Source organism: Drosophila kikkawai, chromosome 3L, assembly GCF_030179895.1.
Source record: "Drosophila kikkawai strain 14028-0561.14 chromosome 3L, DkikHiC1v2, whole genome shotgun sequence".
Classification (NCBI taxonomy): domain Eukaryota; kingdom Metazoa; phylum Arthropoda; class Insecta; order Diptera; family Drosophilidae; genus Drosophila; species Drosophila kikkawai.
In genome coordinates this window covers 21,364,921-21,392,129 of record NC_091730.1, presented here as the reverse complement: position 1 = coordinate 21,392,129, position 27,209 = coordinate 21,364,921, and the positions used below count along the sequence as shown (strand labels likewise).

The following is a 27,209-nucleotide window of genomic DNA, read 5'->3' as shown; positions in this document are numbered from 1 at the left end:
GTCGCGAGTCCCCTCTATTTTTTTTCTCCCCTCCCCAGCTTGCGCGGTGGTGTGAGTCACTTTGGTAATAGAATCGCAGCGCGTTTTGCCTGGATTTTAATTTTAGTAATGGAAGACAATGGCAGACGAAGATGCGGAGAGACAAATAAGCTTAGCCGGCAAATGCAGCAACCAAGGGGGAAGGAGCAGGGCCAAGGAGCCGGGTAAGATATCCTCGGATTCCAGATTTATTGCGCCACGTTGCAGTTTGAAGTTGTCGGGACACATAAATCTAGCAGGGCAAGGATCGAGGACGCGCTGCGCAAATTTACACATGATTGTTATTATTTAATGCTGTTATTGTAACAACTGACTGTGCGCTACAGCTACAGCTGCTGCTGCTGCCTCTGTCATGCGGTTTTTTAAACGATTTTTATTAGTGGAAAGCAAAAGCGGAAAGCGGAAATAACAGCCACGCGCCGTAAAGTAGACAGCACACACACACACACCGCCTCGCCCGCCCTTCGCTCTGGCATGCAATAAATGCATTTTGCATGGTGTGCACGTAAATGACCGCCGACGATTTAAATTGTTACGCTGTGGCCGGCCGAGCGTTGTCTGCCATCAAAATGCATTACGTATACGCAATAAAAATTACGTATACGTATGCGTGTGCGTGTGCCTGTGCACGTGGGGGAGTGACTGCATTTTATGCGTGCCGCGCATTATCATTTAACATTTCCTGTGCTCTGTCCTGTTCAGTTCGGTTCAGCGACGGTGAAAAGCGGGGTTCGGCTTGCTTGTAACAATTGGCTAAATAGTTTATTGTGTGCACGCGTGTGTATGTGTGTGCGTGTGGGTTTGGGAGGGAGGGAAACCTTATTGGTGGGTGGGCCAGCGATTGATTGGCAATTGAAATGCACATAGAGCGTATGGCCGGCAGTAAATCATGGTGAATTATGCAATTATACCGATCATCAGGGATTAAATAGGTAATTGTAATTGTTTTTTTGTTGTTGTCTTTCCCTTGAAAGCGAATTTGCCATTCCATTTCCCTTTCCCCACTCTCCTTCCCTTCCCTTCCACTTTCATTTCCATTTCTCAATTTCTCAATTTCCCGCTGCCTGCAATTTGGTTAAATATTTACCTTACTTTCGCTACCTTTTGGCGTTTTTCATCACTCGACCAAAAATTGCAGTCGTCGCTGCTCTGTCAACTAATCATATAGAAAGCATTTTTGCCCCCGAACCAAACCAAACCAAACCAAAGCCCAGGAAAACCAGACTCGAACTCGAAAGGTTGACCGACCAAGCTGCTTTGACACAATAATAATTTTGTAAATTATTGCGCATACGCCGCGTGTGTTTGTCAACGCGAAATAAAAATGTCAGCCGAAAAACTTTCAACGATATTTCCCTCTCGGGAGGCCTCCGCCCAGGTTCATCCCGGACTTGAGCCTGATCCGGTGCCTCAGCTCATTTCCAGCTCAAATAAGCGTAAGTAAATTTGTAAGACAAACAAATGGAGGGGGACAAGAAAAACAGAGACCTGCTGTTGATGTTGTCAGCAGGTGGAAAGGTTCAGGTGGATTTGGGAGCGCAGGAGGAGGACCAGGTGGACAGGTGCCCGGCCTGCCCTCGAGAAAAGTCTGGCCTGGTGTCTCTCTCTCATCAGCTCTGTGGAAGCCAAGTCAAGCCAAACAGCTTCGGGGCTCCCAGCGAAAGACAGAGAAAAATACTGCGATAGAGGGAGAATGGAGAGCTTCTAGTACGGGCAATATTCATTCCGGTGGCAAACAAACACGCAGCAGCAACAATGGCCACAACAGGAGCACTGCACTGGGAGAAAATGAGCCAAGGAGCAGATTTAATAATGAAAAGAAGAAAGAAATCATTAAAGAATTGAAATTTGATTTTGAATGTTTAAAGAATAACTCGATTTTTCAGGATTATAAATAGTTTCCTCTAAGAGATCCTTTTCAACTTTTTTCTAACAAATGAAGGAGTTTTAATTTTGTAATAATTTTTATATAAGAATTTACACGCAAAAGAATTTGATTTCTATGGACAACAAAAGGACTTTCGGAACCTTAAAATAATTTCTTTAAAGTTCAAATTTCCTGTCTTGTTTTTCGCCAAGTGCATGAGATGGAGTGGGTGAACAACAAGCTGAGTAACGCCTTGGACGCTGCCATTTGTGGCATGCCTCCGCCCCGCCCCCCGCTTTGAAGGACCCTTCCCCGGCGACGCCCCCCCTCAAGTTAGTTGATGAACTTCGTGTTCAAGTTGTAGCACAAGAGTTGACGCCTCGCAGCCAAAAACTGCGACGGCTGCTGTTGATGGCCTCGCATCTGGCAATGGGGCTAGGAAATAGGTGGGGCAGGCGGGGGAAAAGCCGCCGCCAGCTGTAACACTGATAGCAATTCCAAGAGACAACAACGGGCGCCGAGCGCCAAGCGGCGGGGAAAACTCCTGAGCAGCTCTTTGCTTTTCGTGAGTTTTTGTTTTTCTTTTAGTTTATTTTACTTTCGTGTGCCGTGGCGGCGTCGGCATCTTCACTTTGGTTTGATTTTATTATGTTTTTCTTTGGGACCGCACTGGCCCCCATTTTCCGAGTCCATAGCCACCAGTCCGCCGTCCGCCGCCCGCTGGCCGCCACTTTTCCCTTGGCCACATGCTGCCAAGAGTTTTCTTTCGTTATATTTGACTTGGCCCCGACGACCTTTCGAGAGGTTGAGCAGGTTGGAAAACAGCAGCAGCAGCATCGGCATCGGCATCAGCATCCCTTAGCCCCGTTACAATATCAAGTTAATTGTTTGAAATAAGTGTTGGCCCGCCCACCGCTTTTCCAGAGCGTCCCCGCCCCTTGGTCGCTTGCTTTTCCCAGCCCCTTTTGGCCCTATCTTGTTGCTGATGTTGCGGTTTCTTTTGTGCCGCCTTTTGGAAACTACCCACATTTATAGTGTTGTGGCCGAGGCTTTTTCCTCTTTTCCTCAGCTGGTTGTCAACGCCAGCCGCAGCCCCAAGTTTTCCCTGTGCGGGTGGTTTTCCCCCATCTTTTTCCCTTCTAGTCTCTTTTTTTTAAGTTCTTTCGCATTCGCATCTCTTTGGCTTATTTTACTTTGACTGACTCTCTCGCCCCGGAGTCTCAATGTTTGGAGTGCACTTTGGCCGGCAACTTGAAATGAATCTAATAACATGGCCCACACACACACACATACCCACTGATGGACGCACAAAAACAATGGCCAGCTTCTTTGGGGTGAAAAGGAGGAACAGGAAAAGAAGAAAAGCTTGTTGAAAAGCGGATTTTGTTTTGCAAGTTGCTCGAGTGCTTCGGCGGTTTCTTTTCCACTTTTCCGCATTGTTCGCCCTGGCAATTCAAATATCTTAGTTGAGGAATTTCCCAGAACGAACGAACCAGTTATAAGTTTGCTGGCTGCCAATGTTAACAGCTCTATTAGTTCAATTTATTTGTCTGGCGATGCGAAGGGAAAACAACAATTTTCCGCCTGCGCCTGCCACGGCGACAAAAGCGGTGCGAGGAATTCGGAATTCGACTTGATTGTGTTTGCAATTTCATAAAATAACAATTCACCAGCCAGCGTCTTGGCATCCTTCATCCTTGTTATTGGCGCCCTGATTGCCGCCGGTGGTTGTCGCTTTTCCTGGCTTTTCCGGAGCTGCTTCTGCTGCTGGATTTTTCGGGGGATGGGGGATGGGAATGGAAAGGAATGCGTTCCTCGTAAATAGCTGGCAAGGTGTGAGCCCGGCATGTGACGCCAACCCATCCTGGGGAGCCGAAAGAAAAGTCTGTCCTGGTGTTCCCACTCCGGCAAAAATTCGCTCTCCGCTCTTGGGGCATGCCAAATTCAATTCACACAAAATACCCGTAATTCAACACCCCACGGATGGAGATGAATGCCACTCCACTGACTGATTGCTTTTGCCTCCAAAACAAACTCCCCCAGGGCGCATTGAAATGAGTTAAACCAAAGGCGACGGCGGGCTCCTCAAGTTTTCCTCGATTTTCCCCGAGCTTGGTCGCCCGCTTTTCCTTTCGAGTCTGAGATTTCAGCAGCGACATCTCAAGCGACTCGTTGACATATTTGTATTGTATTCAATCGATGAATTTCTGCAGCTTCTTCGCCGCATGGCCCATAAGGGAAAATGACTTATTTTGCTTACGCACACATTGAACAAGTCCTCGAGCAGCAGGAGCAGCACCAGCTTGCCTTCGTCCTGGCATACCGACATCGAAGCATCCTTCGCCGGGGTTGATTGCTCTCTCGCTCTCTTTCTTCTGGCTTTCCCCCAGCTTTCCTTTGACTTTACACGGAAACTAATTTTATGTTTTATGAAGATCGATTCCAAGGGTTTTCAGTTGGAAAAATATTTGGCATTATAGTGTTAGAATATTCTTTATAGATTCTAGCTTTTCCTTGCTAAGGAGAGCATCATTTTCATAGAGAAACTACAGAAAGTAAGCAAATAGCAAATTAGTTTCATATGAGAAGAAAGTCTTTAGCTATACTTTCCAATTTAATTTCCTTCCTTTTCACTTTGCAAACTATACTTTTTTGTACCCTTTTCAGGCTTCAAATTGACACATTTCTTTGCGTGTATGAATTGACATTCGTCCTGTTTTGGCTCCTGCTCCGCTTTTCCAGCAGAAAAGTTTGCGCTACACATTTTTTACTTGGCTGACTGTCGACATTCGCGTTGATATTAAAATTTTAATAAACCCCAGCACGTTGACTGGGGGAATCTTCAGCTGGTACTGCTTCTGGTCCTCCTGCTCCGGCTGCTGCTCCTGCTGCTTTTCCTCCTTTTCAGCGACTCCTTCACCAGGCGAAGCCCCCTGTTGCCGCTTTCCTCGCTTTTCCCAGCTTGTTGCACTTGACGGAAACGCGTCAGTTGGGCGCGCTCTTTCGCTTTTTCCCCTGGAGTTCCCAATTGGTTTGGCACAACGCACATTTTCATGCGGCGGCGACATGAAAAACGAAAATGCCATAATGCTGGAATTGCCATATATACACACTTGGGTCCCAGCTGGCTGACAGCAATGATTTCTTCTGCCCTCACGTGGAACATGTTGATAAATCAAATCCCAGCCAACTCAATGCCAATGCCAATTTGGTTGACAATTGCTTTTTTCGCTCCGCTTTGCTTTGGGTTTGGCTTTGGCTTTTTCCTCCAACAGCTAATTGTTTGGGGGAGGGGTGAAAAATTGTTCTTGCTTTTGGCTTTGGTAGAGAAATATTTTCATTTTGCAACAAACTAGGGTCGGCAACTTTAAGCCCCCTTTCAAAAAGGCCAACTAGCAACTGGCCAGAGCCTGGCTTCTATGCCAGTCGAAAGCCAGACAGTTGTAATCCATGTGGCTGTCTCCGGAATTGGCTTTGCGGCATCGGACAATTCACAAAAAGGCCGGAGTGAAACCTTAAGCGCGTTGCCCGAAATGAAATCAAATAAAATAGTTAGTAAATAATAAAACAGTTGAGTGAGTGGATTCGGGGACTCGAGGATTCGGGGATTTTCGAGGGGCCACGGAAGCGACGTTTAGTGCCGCTTTTCGCCGCTTTTATGGCCAACGGCAATAGACGAAAATTTTATTATAGAAAACGTCTTTGGGCTTTGAGCCCGTGGCAGTCAACAAACCATTAAACTCAAGTGTTTACCACAAGCCCAAGTCACTAGACACAAATCTAAAATGGCAGTTAGACAACTCGAGCGATGTGGGACAGCAGCTAATGTGGTTACGAGGATGGCTCCGTCGCTGTTAGGTGAACCGGAGGAGTCCTCGTTTTTGGCCCAAAGTGCTGAGAGCTGAGCCATTTTGGGCGAATGATGGTTGCGAATTTATTGCCAGGACGATGAGAGGAGCTCAAAGTTTAAACTGAGCTTGGGCGAATTATTTGAAGGGCTCTCAATTCAGAAAATCATGTTACTTTGGGTTTTAGAAATCCGCTTTTAGGGTATATTTTTATTAGAAGAACTTTGGTTTGAGAAAGGAAAGTTACTTCTTGGATTTCCTTATTTGAAATCATTTATATTTTAGAGAACAGCTCTTTTAAGAATTAACCATTTATTCTTGAAATCTTTATAAAATTGTTTGATCAGAAGAGTAAGAAAATAGGTACTCTTTAAGACTTGGAATGATTCAGTATAATGTTTCTTTAAAGTTTAAATTTCTTCAGCTCAAAGACGCATAATTTTAGCTATAATACCTTAAAGATATACCACAAAATATTACGTATTTTTCAGTTATATTTAGAAATACAGCAGTGTATCTATCAAATTCGCTTTTGCCGCTCAAATAAAGCCATATTCCCGTGGCCTATTGAAACATTCATCAAGAAAAAGTTGATGGCAGCACGGACTCCTCATCAGAACTTCTAACCAAGTTGAAACCGCACTATAAATATATATTTCAACTTATTTATGACCACTTTTCGATGAGGGTTTATTCGCGTTTACAGCCGGGTTATAAAATTTATGAGCCCCCGGGCCAGAGGTCGGGGGTCGAGGGTCGAGGATCGAGTCGAGTCGTAGCGGGAGAAAGACACGCGAATTCCGATGCCGCGTTTATTTTCCTGGTGCGTAATTATTTTTATGACATTTTTTCCTGCCTTTTTTTAGCAGAGGTGTGGGTTAGATAGACGGAGCATGGTCAGGAGCACGAGCACGAGCAGGAGCTATAGGGCCGAGGTCCTTTTGTCCGGCGACCGCGTTGAAGTGTTGGCGTTTGCCAAACAAATTAAAAGCAAATTATAACGAAGCAACGAAAATGAAACGAACGAAACGAAACGAAACGATATTATCAGGCAGCAAGGACACAAACTAAATTTTAGAGTCCTGCCGGAGGAGATTCTCCCCACGCTGCCACTGGGACTGCCGGCTTTGCCCGCTGATGATGGTCGTTGGAATTTTAATTTCTGTCTTGTGCTTTTCACTCGGGCAATGCCACTTAAAGCGATTTACTTGCAAATCTTGGTAATGGATGGCAGGCAAGGTGAGAAACGTGCCCGAGGACCAGAAGTCCTGCGGAGTGTGCGAAACGTGCCTGACGCTGGACATAAATTAATTTATTGCGTGCGCGCCTGGCCAAGAAAAACAAAAAAAAAAAAAAACAGAACAGAACAGAAAAAAATGGGAAAAGCGCTAAGAACAAAAAACTCAAGAAGGAAAACAAAAACAAACGGCGCGATTCGTTGAATTGTTTGAGCTGCCAGCATAAAAATAATTCATTGCATACTTCTTTTGGGGTACGAGGCCCAAAACTTTCATTAAATAGCATTAATAATTAAGAGATGAGGGTGGCATTTAGGGGGATATTTAGATATTTAGGGGACTTATAACGACCTTCTGCGCTGGAATTGCGTTAAATATTATGCTTATTTATCATGTTATGTGAGCAACAAAGGAAGAGAGTGAAAGTCATTTGATTGAAGACATTAGGTTAGAAAAAGTGTAATTAAGAAAATTAAAAGGAGATTAAAAAAAATTAATTTGAATGTTTAGTACTGTTGAATTAAATATAAATAGCTTTATTTATCAGGTTAATTTCTAAAATAAAGTCTAAATATATTCAAACTATCTGTAAAAACCCTATCATTTTTGGGACTTTAAAACTAATTTCTTTAAATGTTCTATTTAAATTATTTATGAATTTTACTTGAGTAATATTTTTAAAAATATATTTTCGTTTTTTTAATATGTTTAAAGGTATTTATTGTAGTTTGCAAGGGATAACGTGTCTTAAAATATTTAATAAATCACTAAAAAATTGATTAACTTGATTTTGTATATTCTTGTTTTAGATCTTCAATTAATATTTATTTAGACACAATTTAACCTTTACATTTTTGGTAGATATTGAAATGAAGTCCAGTTTTTCGACTAATTTATGATTTCCCAAACAAAATTAACTATTTAGATATTTCAGTTATTTAAAAGCAACTTACAACGAGCTTCTTTGTTGGAATTGTGGCGGCTGCTGTCGTCGACAGCGGCGTAAACGTCGACTGCGGCGGCGGCGGCGGCGGCGCTGCGACGGCTGTCACGGGCGGACTAATCGCTTTAATTGTCGCCTGCGGAAGCGGCGGCTGCTGAAATAATTCCGCTGGCTGCTTCACGTAGAACAGATTTACTCCAAAGTGTGAAATCTTGATGGGTTTTATAGCAACACCTTCGACAGGAAATGTGGTTGTGTGGGCCGACTTAGCTGCGTCGGCTCTAAGAGGGCTAAGATCGGCTGTCTGGCAGATCTTGGCTATATGCACGGCTCTTTATTTATCTGCTGAAGCGGATGCGGATTTGGATTTTCAATTTTCCCTGTTTTTCTTTTTTGTTATCGTCGATTCACAACTGTTTGAGAAGCTCTTTGGGTTTTAGGGTTTATTTTTGTTGATTTGTTATCTTTGTTTTGTTCGATTTGCAAGTATTTCCTCTGTGGAAATACTCGGGAAATCTGTATTTTTAAACACTACTAAAGCTCAACGGTTGACAGCGCGACAAATGTCCTGCTCCTGTTTTGGATTTTGTTTTGGGGATTGTTGTTGTGTTGATTGCACTTGAACGCGTTGTGTTGGATTACCAAAAAACTCACGGTGACAAAAATCTCAGGACGCGATTGCCGCGAGTGTCCTTTAACGACTTTTGACTGGGGGGCTGATATTCGAATTGCAGGACTTAATTCCTCTCGACTCGATTCGACTCGACTTTTGGGTCTTCCTGGGCTGTCGGCTGTTTGGTTGTTTGGTTGTAGATTTTGTTGGTTTCACACTAGGCTACTTGCACGGTTTATTTTGCTGAGGAACAGAACGCAACGACTGCTGGACTCGCTTGTCTGATAACGACTGAAGGACTCTCGCGAATTGCGTAGGATTTTTAGCAACAGCCAAACGCAGCGGGATTCTCTTCCTCTACCGTGCCGTTTGCCGTACCGGAGCTTCTCTGCCACCGTCGCTGTCGCCGTTGCTGGTCGTCGTTGTTTTCACCGCCTCCGTCGGCGGGCGGCCGGCGCAGAAGCATTACAACAGCGGAAGTGGCTAACAGCGGCAGAGAGAGAGTGCGAGGAGGAGAGCGAGAGCGAGCGAGCAGGACAATGGGCCGCAGAAATTGGGGAAGCCAAAGGGGGCCTAAGGGACGGACGTAAAGAGAGAGAGAGCCACTGAGAGCGAGAGCGAGCGCCGGATGCACACCCCCACTCTGCTCAGCCGGGAGCTCTGTTAACTTGTAGCCCGCATAAGCTACTGCCAGGGTTGTCGAGCCTGCTAAATGTTTGCCAGGATAAGCAGCTGAGGCACAAGCAGCAGAAATTCGTACAAGTGGAGAATGGGAGAGAAAACTCCCCCTGCAAAAACAATACGAGCTATTGGGAGAAATTCCCTTAGATTGGTTGATAAACCAATACAACTTTATTTTATATATATTTATTTTATATATTTTTTTAAAGTAAAGTAAGTCAGAATTCTTTTTATGTATTTTGTATTTATATTTCTTAATTTGATTTAACATGACATAAATTAAATTAGTTAACAGCAATCTACCTGTATACCTGACAAGAACCCTATAGTTAAGATTTCCCGAAAAACCAACAGACAAACTTATTAAGATGATCTTCAAAGCTTTCCTAAACATTTTTATAATAAATATATGTTAAATGTAGTATTAACTAACTAATACCTAATAAAAGCTAACATATATTTGTTATAAAATATAATATTAATCAAAAGCTTGGACAACAGTAAGAAAGTATTTTTCAAAACATTTTTTATTGTAGATCAGCATACAGAGTTGAATCGATCTAGGCCATCCATGTCCATTAGATAAAAACTCAATATTTCCAAATTGTATCAGGGGTTATAGCATCAAAATTTGTGATATTTTAAAAATGGTTAAGACTTTAAATTATAAATTTTATATGCTGATTTGTAAATCTAATAAAAAGTCTAAAACTTTTGGCTTGATGATTAATAGATCCCATGATCCTATTGCAACCAGAAAGTGTATACCAACTTCGGCTTCCAGAATTCCAATTCCTCTCATGTTTATTATTAAAAAATATAAAACATCATGAAAATCTAGCTCAACTTCCAAAATAATACTTTTAAATAAAAGTTTTGTACAAACCAAATACAAAATGTTTAATATTAATATCGCGATATATTATTTACATTAAATATATGTGCATATGTCTACTTATTTTCCGGTCCCCTTAATATATATATATTTCTTTTTTTTTAACTGCTTACTCTTTGAATCAAGAAAATTCCATCTTAATTATAAATATACTTGTGCAAACCTCAATTCACCTTTCCTCAATGCAACAAATTCAACAGTGATTCCTGGCTTTAGGCCATTACATTTACTACCCTGCCACCTGCCCCTAAGCCAGTAACGGCCCGCCAACAATGTTGCAATCGAAAACAAACAAACAAAAATCTTAGACATTCACCAAACATTCACTTTCAGCGGCAGGAGAAGTCAGTTAACAGCGAGAGAGAGACTCTCATTGCAACTACAACGGAGAGCAAGGATATCAAGAGAAGGAAATACCAGTCGCCACCGAGAGCGGGAGAGAAAGCGGAAGAGAGAGAGAGTTAGCGAAAGCGAGAGAGAGCTCGGTGCTCCACGCGCGTCATTGTTGCACCTTTATGTTTGTTTTCGTGGGTGGCCCGCAACTTGCTGGAGCAAGGGAGACCAGAGGCGAAGGGCCAACGAAGGGAGCCAGGACCTAAGAGAGGAAAGTGACGGGGAAGAGCCAGGAGCATGGGCGATGGGGAGAAGAGTCCTGGCAATGGCGCAAACAAACAACAATAGCGATTCGAGTCGGCAGAATGTCCATGTAACCTCTGCAGAGGGTGTCGCTGATGTCCCGATGATGACGACGATGACGACGAAGGGCTACGGAAAGGATAATGCCCATGTTTCCAGGTGAGACCTAACCCTTTGACGAACATTCGTCAGGTGAGGAAGAAGAGGTATACCACAAGAAACATTGTCTAGATAGGTTTCTTAATTTAAATAATATTATTTATTTGACTTCTCATTTAAAGAGGGCTTGTAATTTGTTTATATTAATTATATATTTATACAATTGTTCATAGTTTCTTAATGATATAAAAATTTATAAATAATCCTTAACAAGTCCTTGATTTTCTTTATTCTGCAGTATTGGAATTATTTTTAATATTTTACTTTTAAGGCAACTTTCCTTTTGAATATCAGTAATCAGTAATCAGTAATTTATTATTAATTAGTACTTTATTATACTTAAGCATATATAATATTTTGTTTGAAGTCCTTCAAGATCCTCCTAATCAAGATATCCATCCATATAATCACGATAATGTAACCCCTTATCCATTATCAAAATAATAATCGTTGACAACAACTTGTAACGCCATAGAAATCGTGAACGAGTGAGCGAACATCAAAGAATTCATCATCACTTAAATGCCCACTCATTACGAGCTTTATCACGAGAGCGTTCATCATCAGTGGGCCGTATCTGCATCATAATAATCACCATGCTCGTCGCCATCATCATCATCATCGTCATCATCGCCATCGCAGCAGTAGTCATCGTTCCCGTTCTCCTCCATTGTTGTTCCTCGTCGTGTGTCCCGTGTCTCGTGCGTTGGTGAAAGTGTCAACTTGACATTGCCTGGAGTGCACGCGCCACCGCTCTCTCGCATACTGACACACACACACTCCCATAGTGTCAGCGATGCTCTCCAGGATACGTATGTGTGTGCATATCCTTACAATCCGCTTGCGTCAAATATTTTGTTGGCCCCGGGGCAATGGTTGTTGCTGTTGCTCCTCGCTGACATGCGAATAATGCTCGCAGCTGGGAAATTTGCTCAAGCCGAAAAAGGACTCACGCGAGAGGCAGGACATTTGAGAGAGCGAAAGAGATTCACTCTCTCGCGGCGCAGGCTCGCTGATTGGATTTCCCCTTGGCTCGACAGCGCAGTCGGCGGCGACAGAGGCTGCTGCCATGGCAGCTTTATCAGTGCCATGAAATGTTGTTCCCGGAAAATAACCCAAAGGAAATGCTCTGCACACACACATGCACATCCGCATAAGGACTCCTACGAGTGTGTGTGTGTGTGGAGGAGCACCAGCAGCAGCAGCAGCAGCAATAACTGTGTACATGTAAATCCTGGTTTGTTTCATTTGCCGATTTGGAGCACCAACCTACTCCATCTCCCCCCCCCCCCCCCCCCCCCTGGCACCGCTCTCATCCGATCTCCCTCCGTCGCCGAAAAGCCCGCCGGCACTAACTTTGTACGCTTGATGATGATAATAATGTTGCCCCTTGCCAGTCACACCGAGGGAAAATATCACCCGAAATGGGTAATCAATTGGTAGATTCTTTCTAAGCTACAAAAAAGTAGTAGTTTTGGTGGAACTACTTTGCATGGGGAGTCCTTAAGGAAGGTAGCTGGAGAAATATGGCATGGAAGTAGTAAGAAAAGTAGGATCAGGGTTTTAAGAAAACTCATCAGCAAGAGTTGTCAATATAGAATATTCAATTATTATATAAAATATTAAATATAAAATATGCACTTTTTTTATAGCAGTGCATCCGAACCGAATCCAACCCAATCCCAATCGCAAACTCAAACCCAGACCCGGGACCCAGCCTCGCCCCAAAAACCCCTGCCAATCCAATCCAATCGCACGGCCACACCAGACATCGTCTATGGAAATTCGCATGCCGATTTTCGAGCGATTGCAATTGATTTGTAATGTATTTCATTGTTGTGTGTGTGTGTGCAGGATCTGATGGGGGACAAAGAGCAGGGCAGCGACGGAGCGGAGGTATAAAATTTGTATTGATTATTTCTATTGCCTTTGTTCGCCGGTCGTCGCTTTTGTTCGCCATCTAATGATAGCTACGGGGGCATTAAAAATGTCACACACAATAGTTTTTCCTTCTTTTCCATTCCGGCCTGCAACAACTAGCCAAAAGTAGATAGAGAGCAGGACTTTAAGGCCGCAGACCAGTGAATAGAGTGGACCGAGTGGCAGGTGGGGCAGGGTGCGAGGATAAATTGTAAACTTGGCCGCATAACGCCGCCAGGACACGCAGCAAAAGTGGCAGTGGGGAAAATGTCCGTGAAGGGGCGGCTATCGGCTGGGGAATTGGCATGTGTACAAGTCAATTATGGGTCAAAATCCACACAGGAGCTGAGGCGAATCGACTCAAGCTGAACTGAGCCGAGTGGCAAACACTTGAAGATGACGCCAATGCCAATGCCAATGCCGTTTGGCGTTGCCTTTGGTTTTCTTTGCTTTCCTTGGCTTTACTTTGCCTTTCCCTGGCCCTTTCCCTTTGGCTTTTCTCAGCGCAGCGCAGCTCAACGCACAATTTTATGAGTTTTTGGCTGCGCTCGCTTTTTTATGCCCAGCAAAGCGTTGACTGCAAGGGTATATAAGGTGTATTTTGACCCCACATCGTGGCTAATTCCACAATTTGGTTACTTTGTAAGTCGTTTTTCCACTATTTAAGGGATTTTTATGTCCAATTATGACTTTATAGCTAAGAAAGAGAGCTTAGAATATATATTATACACGAGTCGAGTGGGGTTTTCTATTAAAATACTTCTAAATTTAGGTACATGTGGAAGTGCTTAATTTTAAAATGATAAATATAGGGGGGAAAAGGGCTAAAAACACTTTTTCTTAAGTAGATGTTTTCTATAGCTCATTCTACCTCATATCACAGCCATCTCTTTGCATTCCTTATTTCCAAATGAATCGATTTTGACTTATATATGGCTATTGAGATTGACAGAAATGGTTCTACCGGGTATCAGGGATTCGTGGAAATCAAGAAATATAATACAATTCTTAATTTCGATTTTTTGCGCCTTTGGTGTATGGATGGATGCAAGATGTGTGCGAGATGAAAGGGGGCCAAGACTTGGGACCAAGAAACCGGGGTAAGCTGAGGCGGCAGCCATTGGCCATTGCAAATGAAACATGTTTGGCTTTATCGCATTTATTGACGACTCCGCTGGGACGTTTTGCTTGCCTTTTTCCACCGCCTCCGAAGCCAGATCAAACAATGCCACATGGGAAGCGCTGCTGGGCGGTGGGAGTAGAGAAGCGTTTGGGGCTGGGATTCCCCTCTCTCAAATTGCGCTATCGAGCAGCTCCAAACAGACTTATAAAAACATTATTTTATGTTCATGTGAGTGTGCAAGGAGGGAGAGTTAAGCGGCGAGTGGAGGAAGGCGGAAGACGGAACTAAAATCACTTAGAAAAGCAGTCATAGATAAACAAGGAGAAATGATGAATGCCAACGGAATCAATATGCTGCTCAAGCTGAATTTCACGCTGATATTGATTCAAAAATCGCATATATAATGAGCTTCAAGATTTAAGTTTCTGGCTTTCCATTCAAACTGTACTGAATCTTGAACTATTTTAAGACTAAACTTGATATTTCCATGACACCTTGATGAGTAAGTAGAGTAAAAGAGACTTTACTAGGACCCCTGCAAGTTTAAATAAATTCCAAGGTTTTGAATAAGTTACTCTGTTGGAAATCCTCCACTGGAAGTCCGGTCACATTTAAGCAATTCTGCTTGTTAAAAGCTTACGCCGCGCTCTTGGCTTTAAACCACGCCAGCAAATGCCACTTCATTCGGCTGATATTTGTGGCCAGAAGCGGCACACACATACCAACGCACACACCAGCACACTGGCAGAAAAACAGCAAAATCACACACATCCTTTTGCCATCAATTCTCTAAGCAACAAACAAGCACACGCACAAGCCCGGCCAAAATGGAGAGAGATGCCGCAACACGCAAAGCTCTTTTCACTACAAAACGGAAGTACATAGAACCAGGAAAACTGCGGGGAAATTCTGTGGGGGAAAGGCAGGCCGCACACTCGCACAAGCTTAGAGAAAAATACTGTGGCAAAAACTACTATAACACACAATCGCAGGAAGGGTGGCTGGTCGGGGGCGAGTAGCTGCTGGGAAACAGGAGAGCACAAGATATTCATTCTATCGTAAAATAGGTGAGGCATGTGTGTGTGAGTGTGGAAAAAACAAGCGCCAACGCTCTGGTCAACGGATAACAAAACATAAATAATAACGACAGCCGAGCCAGTAGGGGATGCTGGTAGGAGAGCGAAGAATCGGGGGAATATATATGTAACTATATACCAGGGGTATCTGGCGTGTGGTGCCCCAGGGCACCGGCACCTTCAGATCGCCGGAGATCTCACTTGAACATAAATGGGACAAGGAAAATATAGTCCTCCGCCTATAAGAAATACAATTATTACCTTTGAGATTTCAATTTTGACTACTTAAAACCACAAATTAAAAGGTGATTTGAAATATTTAAGAAATTTCTCTATTTAAACTTCTGTATATTTAATACACTCCCCATTAGCTCTTATTAAACACCTTTGTACAAATGTTAAATACTCTTTAAAGTCCATAAAGGGAAATGTGTGTTCAATAAATACAACAAATCAATTGAAAGTCGACAGAAAATGGGTTAAAGATCGCTTTTATTCATCAGCAAAATATTTCCAGAACCGATTCCCATTCAATTGAAATGGAAAACGCTTTGGGCTTCGGCTCCGGCTCCGGCTCTGGTCCGGCTTGGCTTCCTGGAATATCCTTAATCGCCATGTCCTATCGGTTTCCTGTGAGCCAGAACAAAAACAACCAGAAATCAGACCGGACAAGAGCCGAAAACGGGTAGTCGAAGCCAAGAGGGGCGCAGGGAAAGGTGGCGAAAATCCCCACTGGATGGAGAATAATGTGAATGTGAACGCGCATATAACTCATTTATTTATTTACTATACTATACGTATTTATACATACATATAGAGTCAGAGTTGTGGTGGAGCACAAAAAAGAAAACAAAATTTTTGGTGAATTTATAAATAAGAGAAACGGGGAATATGTGGGCTTTAAAGAGGAGAACAGCTTCAAATTCTTGGCACCCCTCGATAAATATACTCGTGTTTGTGTGAGGGAATTTTGTTGTACACCGAACCAAAAATGTTTAAAAATATATTTAATACATAGAATTCATTATAAATAAAGATAAATAAGATTTTGTTGCCCTTTTTCAAGGAGATTCTTATGGCTTTTTCAAGGATTTTTTTTTGTTCTTATCTTCTAATTCTGCATTGATTTTTCTTAAGGTGTAATTGTGAGCTTGCGTGCATTGAGGCTTGCGTTTGATTTAATAGTTTATTAAGATACGCGCTCCAAGTGCAGATTACGGCGGGCGAATTTGCTTTGTGGTTCCCCTTGGAAACCTTCGTTTGAGCACTGAATAACCACCCACAAAACCACCCCCTTCTCGCAGCACTATTACCACCGCCCCCGCCCAAAACCCTCGGCAAGACACTTAAATGCGACGACCACTGGATTTTGGCTGTGGTTTATGGGCTTGAGCCGGGGCATAAATAGATTTCGGGTTTCTCGCATTGAAAGGCAGTGAGGAGCGGGCGAAACATGAGTTTCTGCACTAGCCGGTAAGTTGTATTGGTGCACAAATATATTTCCCGGTTGTGAAGCTGCTGAAATCGATGCACGAATAAAATCCAATTGAGCGGGCACTTAATCACTCGATTTGTGAATGCATTTACCCCGCCGTTTAGTATTTACCGCGGTATTTATTGTGGTATTTACGCAGTGTTTATCACTGAGCGCTAAGTATTTATTTTCATATTTATCTCATTGCTCAGCGCAGTTATTGCTTCATTTTCATTGCCAATTTGTTGCGCACCGAGGCACGGCCACGAGCACGGCGGGTAGGGGTTCATTTAAAAGGCCCATAAATTAATATTTTCACGCTTTAAATGCCACAACAGGATACGTACACACGGAGAACGGGAGCACATATTATACACATTATGGGTCTGTATGTGTCTGCCCGCTAGACGATTAAAATGGCTGTTAATGACAAGTGAACGTTATAAATTACAGCAATGAAGAAATTCTTTTTTTCCCCACGACGAGGGGGTTGCTTTTCCCGGGATGATGATGATGATGCTGCCTAGGGTAGATGGCTGATGAGTTGTATCTGCCGGAGACACTGAAGTCTGCCTAATTATTTAAGATCAAGCGGCTGGGAAATGCCAATGCCAATGCCCCAGCGTTTCTCTGTTTCTGGCAAACAATGGAAATTAAGGCCGAGGTATAGACAAAGTCACAGCTCGGGCTCCGATATAATGATGTTGTCTTGGCCTGCTTTACGCCCCGATGTTATTAATGATGCCCCATATGACACACACTCGCTCGCATACACCTTCAGCGACCTCCGACTGAGCTGGCGTTTTTGGTATCGTTGCTTTTAAATTACGTATACGTAATATTTGCAGCAGCGCCAAGAGAGCTCGCTGCACTGAGGGAAAAGTTGTAACTATGGAGACTTGTAACTTAAATATCTTAGATATATAAAGAACTTACACCTTTTGGAAGTTCTTTAAAGTAATTTTAAGGCAAAACTTGAACAACTATTTTCCCGAGTGCAGCTTTTCGCTTTTGCCACCGCTCTTCCTCCTGTTTAGGCAGATGTCGGATGTGGTGGATGGCTGAGAGGGTGGAGCAGCCTGCTGGTTGGGGTTTCCAGTGAGCGATTGAACCAGCAAACAACAACAAAAGCACCAACAGCAGCCGGAGCAGCAGCAACGGCAATAAGGATGATGACGAGGACGCCAGGACACGGTGAAATCAATGTGTGTGATTTGCCAATTATGTGGGTTATACTGCCAGCGTTTTGGGTGTGTGTATCACCGGGTGTACCGGAGAGGGTGAGTGTGTGCGCCTCGTCATTACCGCTGTTTCCATTTCCGGCAGACAGGCGAGGCTTCGATGTCAATTTCATAAGCAATTTACGCAGACAGGAGTGCAGGAGCGGGGAATTCGTTGGGAGAGCAGCAGCAGTTTTCGGGTGAATCCCATTCGATTTGCCAACTGTTGAGGCCCAACGAAAAATATATATATTCCGCATTTTGGGGGGCCCGGGAAATTGAGTAGACCCCTAATTAACCAATTTTCCAATCGACACAGAGGAAAAGCGAGAAAAACTCACACGTTCCAGAAGGTCCCTAGCCCACTCGGACTTGTCCTAATTATTGTCCTGCCATAAACAACAAAAGGACCCCAAAGTAATGGCCGCTATAATTCACAGTTACTTATTGTTTATCTGTCCGTTTGCCCCGGCTCAATGTGGGCCATAATTTAACTGGCCGAATCTTTTGGCTGCGCCCCCCTTAGCTTGGTTCGATTTTACGGCCTTCTGGGAAAGGAGTCCTTGCTCTTGCCACCTCTCTCTCACTCCCTCTGTGATTTAAATGATGCGAATTAATTTGGAGAATTTTCAACTCCCCCGACTTGCTGCAACCTGTGCAACAATGGCAAGGATAACTCCCAGCAAAAGGAGCTGCAAACAATTGCCGGCTGGGACGAGAGAGAGAGAGAGGGAAAAACAAGGCCAAGGAAAATCTCAGTGCACATAACCGAAAGCCAAAATCGTGGCCATAACTATGTGCGGCTGCAGCCAGAGAGAGAGAGAGTGAGTGAGAGAGAGGGAGCTCTGGAGGAAATGGCAAACAGACAAAAAATAAAAATACAGCAAAAAGTGTATGCGAAAAACAAAAGGAAACACAGCACGGCACACGGAGCAAAACAATGCAACTCGGGGGCCTTCGATGTGTGTGAAGGGGGTGAAAACTCGCAGAGCCACAGCAGATTGCATAAAAAATAGTTGAAGAGCCGGACAGGAGCAGCAGCTATAGCAGCAGCAACAACAACAATAGCCAACCAAGCAACCACATTGGTGGGAAACATCTCTTTTGGCCCAAATATAAGGGCTGAGCTGAGAAGGGAGAGCCGCTGGTTCGTTCATTCGAGTAGGCGAAAGTTTAAACAACTATTTATTATAAAATACAGCTACAACTACAAAATACTCAAATGAAATAAGTTAGCTAGTGGAGAGTGCGGCATATTTGATTACCTGGGAGGGGGCTTAAAATGTATTCAAAAGAGGCTTAATTTAAATTAAAGAAGAACTTCAAAAGCTGCAGACTTAGTATTTAAAGAAAAGTATATAAATTATAAGATGTTTTATAATTTATTTTAAATTTCTTAAGATTACTGGTTACATTTTCTAAAACTTTAATCAGCAGGAATTCTTTAAAATATTCATCCTCTTATTACCTTTCGTAAGATATTTAACAACTTAAAATTACGTGTAAATATTGCTGTTTCTAAAAGCATAAATTAGGTGTTTAGAGAGAATTGAATAGTCATAAAAATATGTTATATTCCTTTATATGATATGCTTATATGATAGCCTCAATCTTCGACCCCCCACCTGCGGTCTCCGTACTTTCACAGGGTATTAAAACTATTTAACTTATACATATACCCAGGGATAAATTCAAGCAGACAACAGCTGAGCGTGAAGGTGGCATCAGCTTTTTTCGAGACAGCAGGAGGTCCAACCAGAGCAACCAAACCAAACCAAACCGAACGAAACGAAAGGAGACCAGGAGCACCCGATCCGACCAGGCCAGACCAGACCAGAGCCATCCAATCCATCCAGCACAGATGAGAGAGCACAAGGCACGGTGGGTAAATTGGAAAGGGTTATAATATTTCAACAGATATTTATATGTTTTATGATTAAAATTATACATTTTCTGCTAGAATATTTCAAGAAAAGAAAAGGTTTTAAAATATTTTATAAAGAAGATCTTGAGGAGTTTTTGGGAACCTATTTATAAAAGAAAATATGATAGATGTTCAGAAATTCAGTTTCCAATCTTTATAAAAATTATAAAACTGTATTTAAGCCTTACTTAAGTTATATAATTCTCTTAATTCTCAAGTTATTAATTAAACCCGGCTTGATGGCCCAAAAATATATAAAACCACTGTGCGTTGGAAAAGCGGGAAAAGCGATGCCGTGAAGCCTCAACAGCCGAGCCAAAGGAGCAACTTTTACGTGAAAATGTTCAAAATTTAATCAAATTAAAGTGAATGCGCCGCAGGCGAACATATTTCGCACGCCGAAGGATGCGGCAGCAGCGAACGAGAGGCTCGCAGGATGTGCGATGAGGATAACAGGCGGCTGGCTGGCAGCTCTGCGCAAGTTTAATATGTAAATTGTTTTCGCTCGGCCCACTCTTGTTGCTGTTGCCGCAGTTGTTGCCTCTCCCGTTGCCTTCGACATTAAGTGGTTATCATAGCCATTTATGAGGCTGTTAAAAAGTATCTCATTAAACATAAATGGCCGCCCGCTCAACTAGAACCGCACAGATAGACAAAGTATCTATATTGAAACGCTTTGGCCGCTAGCCGGTTAGCCGAAAAAAGCCAAAGCCAAATCCGTATACAAATCCAGAATCCCCGGTATCCGACGGTCGCAGCTGTTTCCAGCGGTTTCTGCATTTGGGAAAGGGGTTTTCCGCTAGCGAAAATTTCCTCAAACTCACAAACACACACAGCACACACACTTGTGTGTACACAGATATTCTATCCAAATTCCGTTTACCTGTCAAACTTTTGCCATTTGTGGCCAACATATTTTGAAGTTGGCCCGCACTCACACACACACCGGCACACAGAGCATTCTTGTCAGCCCCAATGCCACCCCACCCCTTCTCCCAAAATTTTCCACCTACCCACAGTTGAATATTCCACCCCCTTGCTCTTGCCCCATCAGGCCACATTCATACCCTCAGCAATTTCCCAGAGACAGAGCCACGTTTATGCCTAAACTTTGTCAATTATTTGCGGATTTAACATTTGTAGCTGGTGCGGATTTTGATTTTTGATTCGAGTTTAAAAGGCAGGCATTACAACAACAACAATAACACTCCGGGTGGCAAGTTCATAAGCTCTGCCATGACACACTTTGGCTACTTGGCAAAAATCAGATCCAAGGGAGAGTGTGTATATTCTAATGGAAATTGAATGGAAAATTGAGGGGGCAAAACTTGAATTTGAAGGAAATTAAAATTTATAGATATGTTTTTGTGAAAAGGATTTTCAATTCAACAAGCAAGAACGAGCTGTAGAAAAAATAACATGACAATTTTTGGTAGATAGATTCTTAAGGAGAAAGTAAAGGATTAAGATTATTTTATAACAAAGAGACAAAAGCTTAAATAGATTAAAAAAATATATTTACATATTTTCAAATTGGATTAATTAAATTTTAAAGTGTCTCAAACTTTTTTGTATTGGGAAAAGGATTCTTATTTAAGTTTGGTTAAGAAAACCATGCTTTTTTAGCACAAACTAACCTCTAAAATTAAAATAAAATATTATTTACACCTATAACCATAACTTATAATTAATTTAATTATAAAACAATTGCTTTTATTACAAATTATACAAAAAAAAAAAAAAATGCTGAAAATTACACCTTGTTCACTTTGAAATGTTTTATTTGCATTTTCCTTGCCCCGCTTTGTACCAGCATCATTAGCGTGATTTTTTATTAATCAAGAATTTTTTGCAGATATTCATTCTTGTGTTCAGCCACCTGTATTTCCTTTTTTTTAAGTTAGCAAACATTTGGAATATGCATATCAAATAACTATCAATGACGTCCAACGGCTGCCAATTGCAAATGTTGAAGTCTCGCAACAAATTATCAGCGCAGCCGTCAGCGGCACCTGTCGTGTCCTTTTGCCAAGCCCTCCCTATATAATATATACCTAATATATATATAAGGTATCTATCACCCACACAATCTCCAAAAAAAAAGGAAAAGCTCACCTTCATTTCTCCCTAGCTCTCACAGTCCAAAAGTTATAAAAAAAACAAGAAAGAAAACAGACAACGAATATTGGCATAGAAAAATCAAAAATGAAATATAAGAATCGAAGAAAGAGAGGGGTGAATCGCAACGAGAAAGAGTTAGACATATATATTGTACTATATATCCAGAGATTGAGCCAGAGCAGATGATGTTTGTTGACGTTGAGTTTGATGGCAACACTTGCAATTTTGCAATTTGATTATTTTTTTGGCAAAAGCTAAATAAATATGTATGCAAAGTGGGCAGGACAGAACAGGATGGCTCTTGCGCGATCCCAGCACCTGGCGGCGACTGCAGCCTAGGTCCATCTCGCTCCCACGCACACTCGTTTATTATGCGTGGCCCGGCGAAAGTTTGCAAAGTAATAACGCCGCAAAAGTTCAACTTCAATTGAAATAAATTAATTTCAACATTCGGACTGACAGCGCCAACTAACTGACAATTACACACACTGCAGAGACTCTCAGCGTGCCGCCCGTCGCATAAAATAGTTGAGTAACTATTTTTTGTGTGTGTGTGTGTCTGTGTTTTTTTTTTTTTTTTGGGTTCCCCAGATCCTGCTGTTGCTCCTGCTGCTATGCTCCTCGCTTTCTCCCTATCTTTTGTTGTAAATGTAAAATAATAACGACAAAATTGCACTTTCAACTTTTTGACTTTTTCACATGCCATTGTCTGCAGCAGAAAGTTGAATTAATCGACCCAACCCCTGAACTTTTGCACCCCCTACGCCCCAGAGTCCCGAGCCCCGAGTCCCCAGCAAACTGCAGTCAGACGCATACTTCCGACATAGTTTGGCTGCCACGACGACTGTTTCATCTTGATTGATTACATATTTTACAAGTTATTGCACGCGGGAGGTCGGATGTTCGTCGAAGGCGGAACCGGAAGCCGGCGAAAAGGGGTGAGAAACACACGTATTTATTAGATTTATGGCCCGGCTTTCATGTTCAGTTCGGTTCGGTTCGGTTATAATGGATTCTGCCAAGTGTATTCACACAACTTTTAATGTATTGGAATTTCTCTGTGTCTCAAATCTTCCCCTCTCTCCGCAGTAATTCTTCTTCTCTCTCTCTGTGAGTTGCTGTCTCTTTCTGAAATGCGCCAACATCGCATCCGTCGCACACCCGAAGGTACTAAAAAAGTAAAACTCATGTCGAAAGCGGTAAGCTGTGGCAATTGACTGAAACTGCCGGTTTAAATTAGAAAAGTTTGCACAATGTAAGTGTACAACTCTACCCCGCACCCTGCTTTCTCCACTCTCTCTCTCTCACAGATACACCCACAGAGATACTCACACACATAGAGCCATGTGAGGGGCACATTCGAGCGTGTTAATTTAATGGAAAAAACGATGCCAGGACACACAGCATTTGCCATTGATGGGGACCCTCCTCTCGAATGAAAAAGATGTCTGCGCCTGGTCAGGAATTTGTCACAGGACCAAATCCACCAGAATGGGCTGGAAAGTATTACTCGTTGGGAAATCTATGACCCGAGCAACAGTTCACATCTAATTTACCTAGAAGTATTTGCTGGACATAACATATATAACGAAACAATACGTTTGCGTTTAAATTGAAATCGCAGGCGATTTCAGAAATTTATGGGGAAACTCAATGGAGTGTGGCCGTGGAAAATACCACAGAGAAATTATTAATTTTTATATTGAAAAGTGAAAAAATGATAAAGCTGCATGGCGGCTTGAGGTTAAGATGGCTTTATTTGGAAAATAATTAAGAGAACAGCAGTCGAGCTTGATCGAGTGTGAATACCTGTTAACCGAACATTTAAGCATTAAATTAAAATATGAATTGCTTAAAAGTTTGCTTAAAAATATATAGGAACTAAAAGTAATTCATTATCCCACTACAAATACATTTGTAACCCTTTTTAAAGTTTTCTTTACTACCAAAGTCACCTATCATAACTAACTGAATAAATTTCGCCCTAGTAATGCCTTACAAAAGGACCTCCCACTGAATGTGCAGGACTATTATTTAGCCCATAACTATTCGCCTTCAAGTTGATAAAATAACTCGGTCTAAGCCGGGCCAACGCCGAACCCAATCTATGTATATAATCCACTTATGGCTTATACTTATACGACCTGTTCGTGTACGCACCTCAACTCGACATTAAAGGATTTACCCAACTCAACGATTTCGGGACTGGGACTTTTTTTTTTTTTTTTGCAGCACACGCACTCCAGAGGAATAAGGAAGCCGAGTCCTCGTTCCGCTTTTCTTTTGTTCCGAGCAAACAGTCATAAATCCTAGCCAAGTTCAAACTATATCTGCTGCCCTGGACCGTTCTGCAAAAATTCCTCCTGTTTTTTTATGGCGCACTTATATGTGGGACAGGACAGCGTAGCCCAAAAATCCATTTCACTTATTCCCATGCACTTTTATGGCCCTAGTCCGCCAACAATTTTGCACATTAAGAGTGAACTTTTTTACATGACATATGTATGCCAGTCCTCCCACTCTCCACCCACAGAAGCGCCCCAAAAATATAACTAACACAAATACACATTTCATATTCATGGTGAGGAGCGCTTAAAAAGCAAAGAAATTAACTCCAGCCGAAAGTTCGGGGGAGCGAGAGTAGAGTAAAGCCTGTCGCTGCGACATGTGTAAAAAAGCCGAAGGGAAAGTGCTACCATGAGGGCAAAGTGGCAGAGGGTGGTGCGGAGAGGCCTACTTAGCCCTCCCCCCGAATCCCGTCCTGCGGAGAATGTCCCCTTTTCTCCGGCTGCCACACTATTTTCTGCTTAGTCGGCTCATCTGCATTTTATGGTCCAAAAATATCATCATCATTTTTTCGCATTTCATTATGGCACTGAATGCGTGTGTGTGTGTGCGAGTACACTGAGCGGAAAAGTATCCAGGCGTAGGTAAAATGGAAAAACTATAATGGAGTTAAAGAAGCATTTTAATTATAAATTTTTAAAATATATTTACATATTTTCAGGGTCCTAATGAAGACCCTGTCAATGTCAAAAACAGCTGCATAACCTAGTCTATGTTATGTTAATATTCAAATCCTTTAAAATTACATTACATTACTAAATATAAACTGTAAAAATAAATCTAAAACAAAAGCAACCCCTCCCCATTTTAATGTTAATTTTTTTCAAGTGCCTTTAGGTCTGCCTGTATTAGTGTCCCAGCGAAAACTTAGCAGCGTCATTTAGTATGCTTCATTTCATTATGTATCTTCCCGTTTTCCCCCCCAAAAAACCCCGGGAAAAACTCCTTCCAGAGATGGGCTAAAAACCCCTGGAAAACCCCTCGCCCAACTGCCTACGTCTACGCTCTTTTTTAAAAACTCTTAACTTTCGCTGCAACCGCAAGCATTTTGGGCCGCATTTTGTGGGCAATCCTTCCTTGTGAGCCAGGTCCTTCGTTTTTGGTCCTGGCAAACGGTGCGAGAAATTGTCCTCCCTATCATTCTTTCCTCCTCCTCTCCTTTTTCTCGATGAAGGGAGGAGGTTTCCCCTTCGTTTGCTGGCTCCCTGTTTTTTTTTTTTTGTTGCTTTTGATGTCGCCTGCAATTTTTTTCTAAAGATATCTTTTTTTTTGCGCCATCACCGTCCTGCGTAGGAAAACTCCTTTGGGTGTCCCTGCCATTTGCCTCGCTCTAAGCCTGCCGCCATCTCGCTCTATACCCCATTTGCTGTCCCACTCTGTCAGTCATTTTTTCCTCGTAATTTTCATAAGCAGCCGTTAGACGTTGGATTTATGTTTTTAAACGCCTTTTAATATGCGAGAGGATATTCGCGCGTAGCTGCAGAGATCCCCGGCAAAACACAAAGCCACTCGCAAATGCCGCATAGCCAGCGTCCTAGCCACGCCCCCCGGCAGTCCTTGTCGCCCCGTTTTCCTTTGCCTTCTTTTGGCCCTTAAGCCAAGCCCCCCAACCCGACTTTTGGGGGTCCTTGCAGTGATGCCAAGAAGTCATATTTGAAAAAAAGGGACCTACTTGTGGCATAAAGAGAAAATTAATTAATAATTTAAATAATAAATTTATTAATAACTGAGCTCATTAGTTTATTTATTAATTAAGCTTTTTATCACTAAGCTGGGCAATAGTGAATATATGAAAATGTTTAAAATACATTCTTAGGGAAAGGAAGTTGCGAAATCAAGCAATTAATTATATTAAAATACAATTTAATAAAAATCAAATATTAAATATAATAATTAATCATTTCTACTTGAAGATTTTATTAAAATGAATGCTATATAGATATTATTTTAAATAATCAACCATCTAACTCTGGTAACCATTCTTTCTCCAAAAAAAAGGACAACTTGCCAACACTGACTCCTTCTTTTTTGCGGCTGTCTACTTCTTGGTAACGCCGCGCAAATCCAGTGAGAATGCGTTTAAAAAAATATTATAATAATAACATTACGTAAATAATTGTTGGCTGCTGTTCGGGCTGCTCGGGTGGTTCCGAGGCCTCACTTCCGTTGGGGCAGGGGCGTGTTTGGGAGGCACGCGCCTCTGGAATAGCAACGGAAATCAGCTGCGTGTTGATAAGCACGCATATATAGCTCCAAGGAGAGCTGCCAGCAGTTGGAGGGCAAAGGATCCGGGGGGGCAGGACTTGGCTCAGTTTCCTTGTCTTATATGCATATGTAGGGCTGTAAGGGTGTGAGAGTGTGCGGGTGTTTAGGTGCCATTTGCGTGCGTATTTTTGGTGTGCTTTTGCGGTTAGCTGTTCAGTCGAATTTAGGAAAAAGTCAAACACGTCGAAGTGGGAAATACATTTCAAATATCAAATAAAAAGGAAAAACAATAAAGTATTCTGGTCTTGACTGGGATGAAGTTCTATAATAATCTATTTAAAAATAATCTATATTAAATATAGTAAATAATTTTTAGAAATAATGTGAAAGCAGCACATTTCTTTAAGAAGTATATTCTTGTACCTGCTTTCAGGAATAGGAGAGTAAACAAAGAATATTTTTTCAAGATCAGTCAGTATATACAGATATTCTTCATCTTTCTTTCTTAATCTTTCTTTATAATCACAATAACTATGATAATTATCAAAGTTAAACCCAGACCCTACAAAATTTCTAAGGTAGCAAGGCTTTATAACCAGTTACTTGTTATCCCAAAAGCAATAAGTTATTAAACGCTTATTTATGCATAAAACTATCATATAATTCAAAGGATCCTTCTCTTGAATAAAGGGTATATCACCATAAAAGGGGGACAGAGAAAAAACCGAAAACAGAGGCACATTTGTAACGCGCTGTCTAACAACAAAATGTGCGTGTGGCTCACGATGGCTGCAGACAGCAGCAGTTCACAGCAGTTTCTCCTACGCCTTTGCCGAAATTTTGTTGTCATCATCACTTTAAGAGCGGTGGTTTAAGGTGGT

General features: G+C 42.2%; 1 protein-coding gene across 7 annotated transcripts in view; it reads right to left on the bottom strand.

The window, feature by feature from the left end:
• Positions 1-27,209, bottom strand: part of Rbp6 (RNA-binding protein 6) — a 189,796-nt gene that overhangs the window by 73,652 nt on the left and 88,935 nt on the right. The window contains exon 1 of one of the 7 annotated variants that reach the window (XM_017173058.3): positions 7,946-8,860. The exons of the other annotated variants lie outside the window; for them this stretch is intronic. The gene's annotated coding sequence lies outside the window, so the exon portion shown is untranslated. Of the gene's footprint in view, positions 1-7,945; positions 8,861-27,209 lie in introns of those variants that run through there. 7 annotated transcript variants of the gene reach the window in all.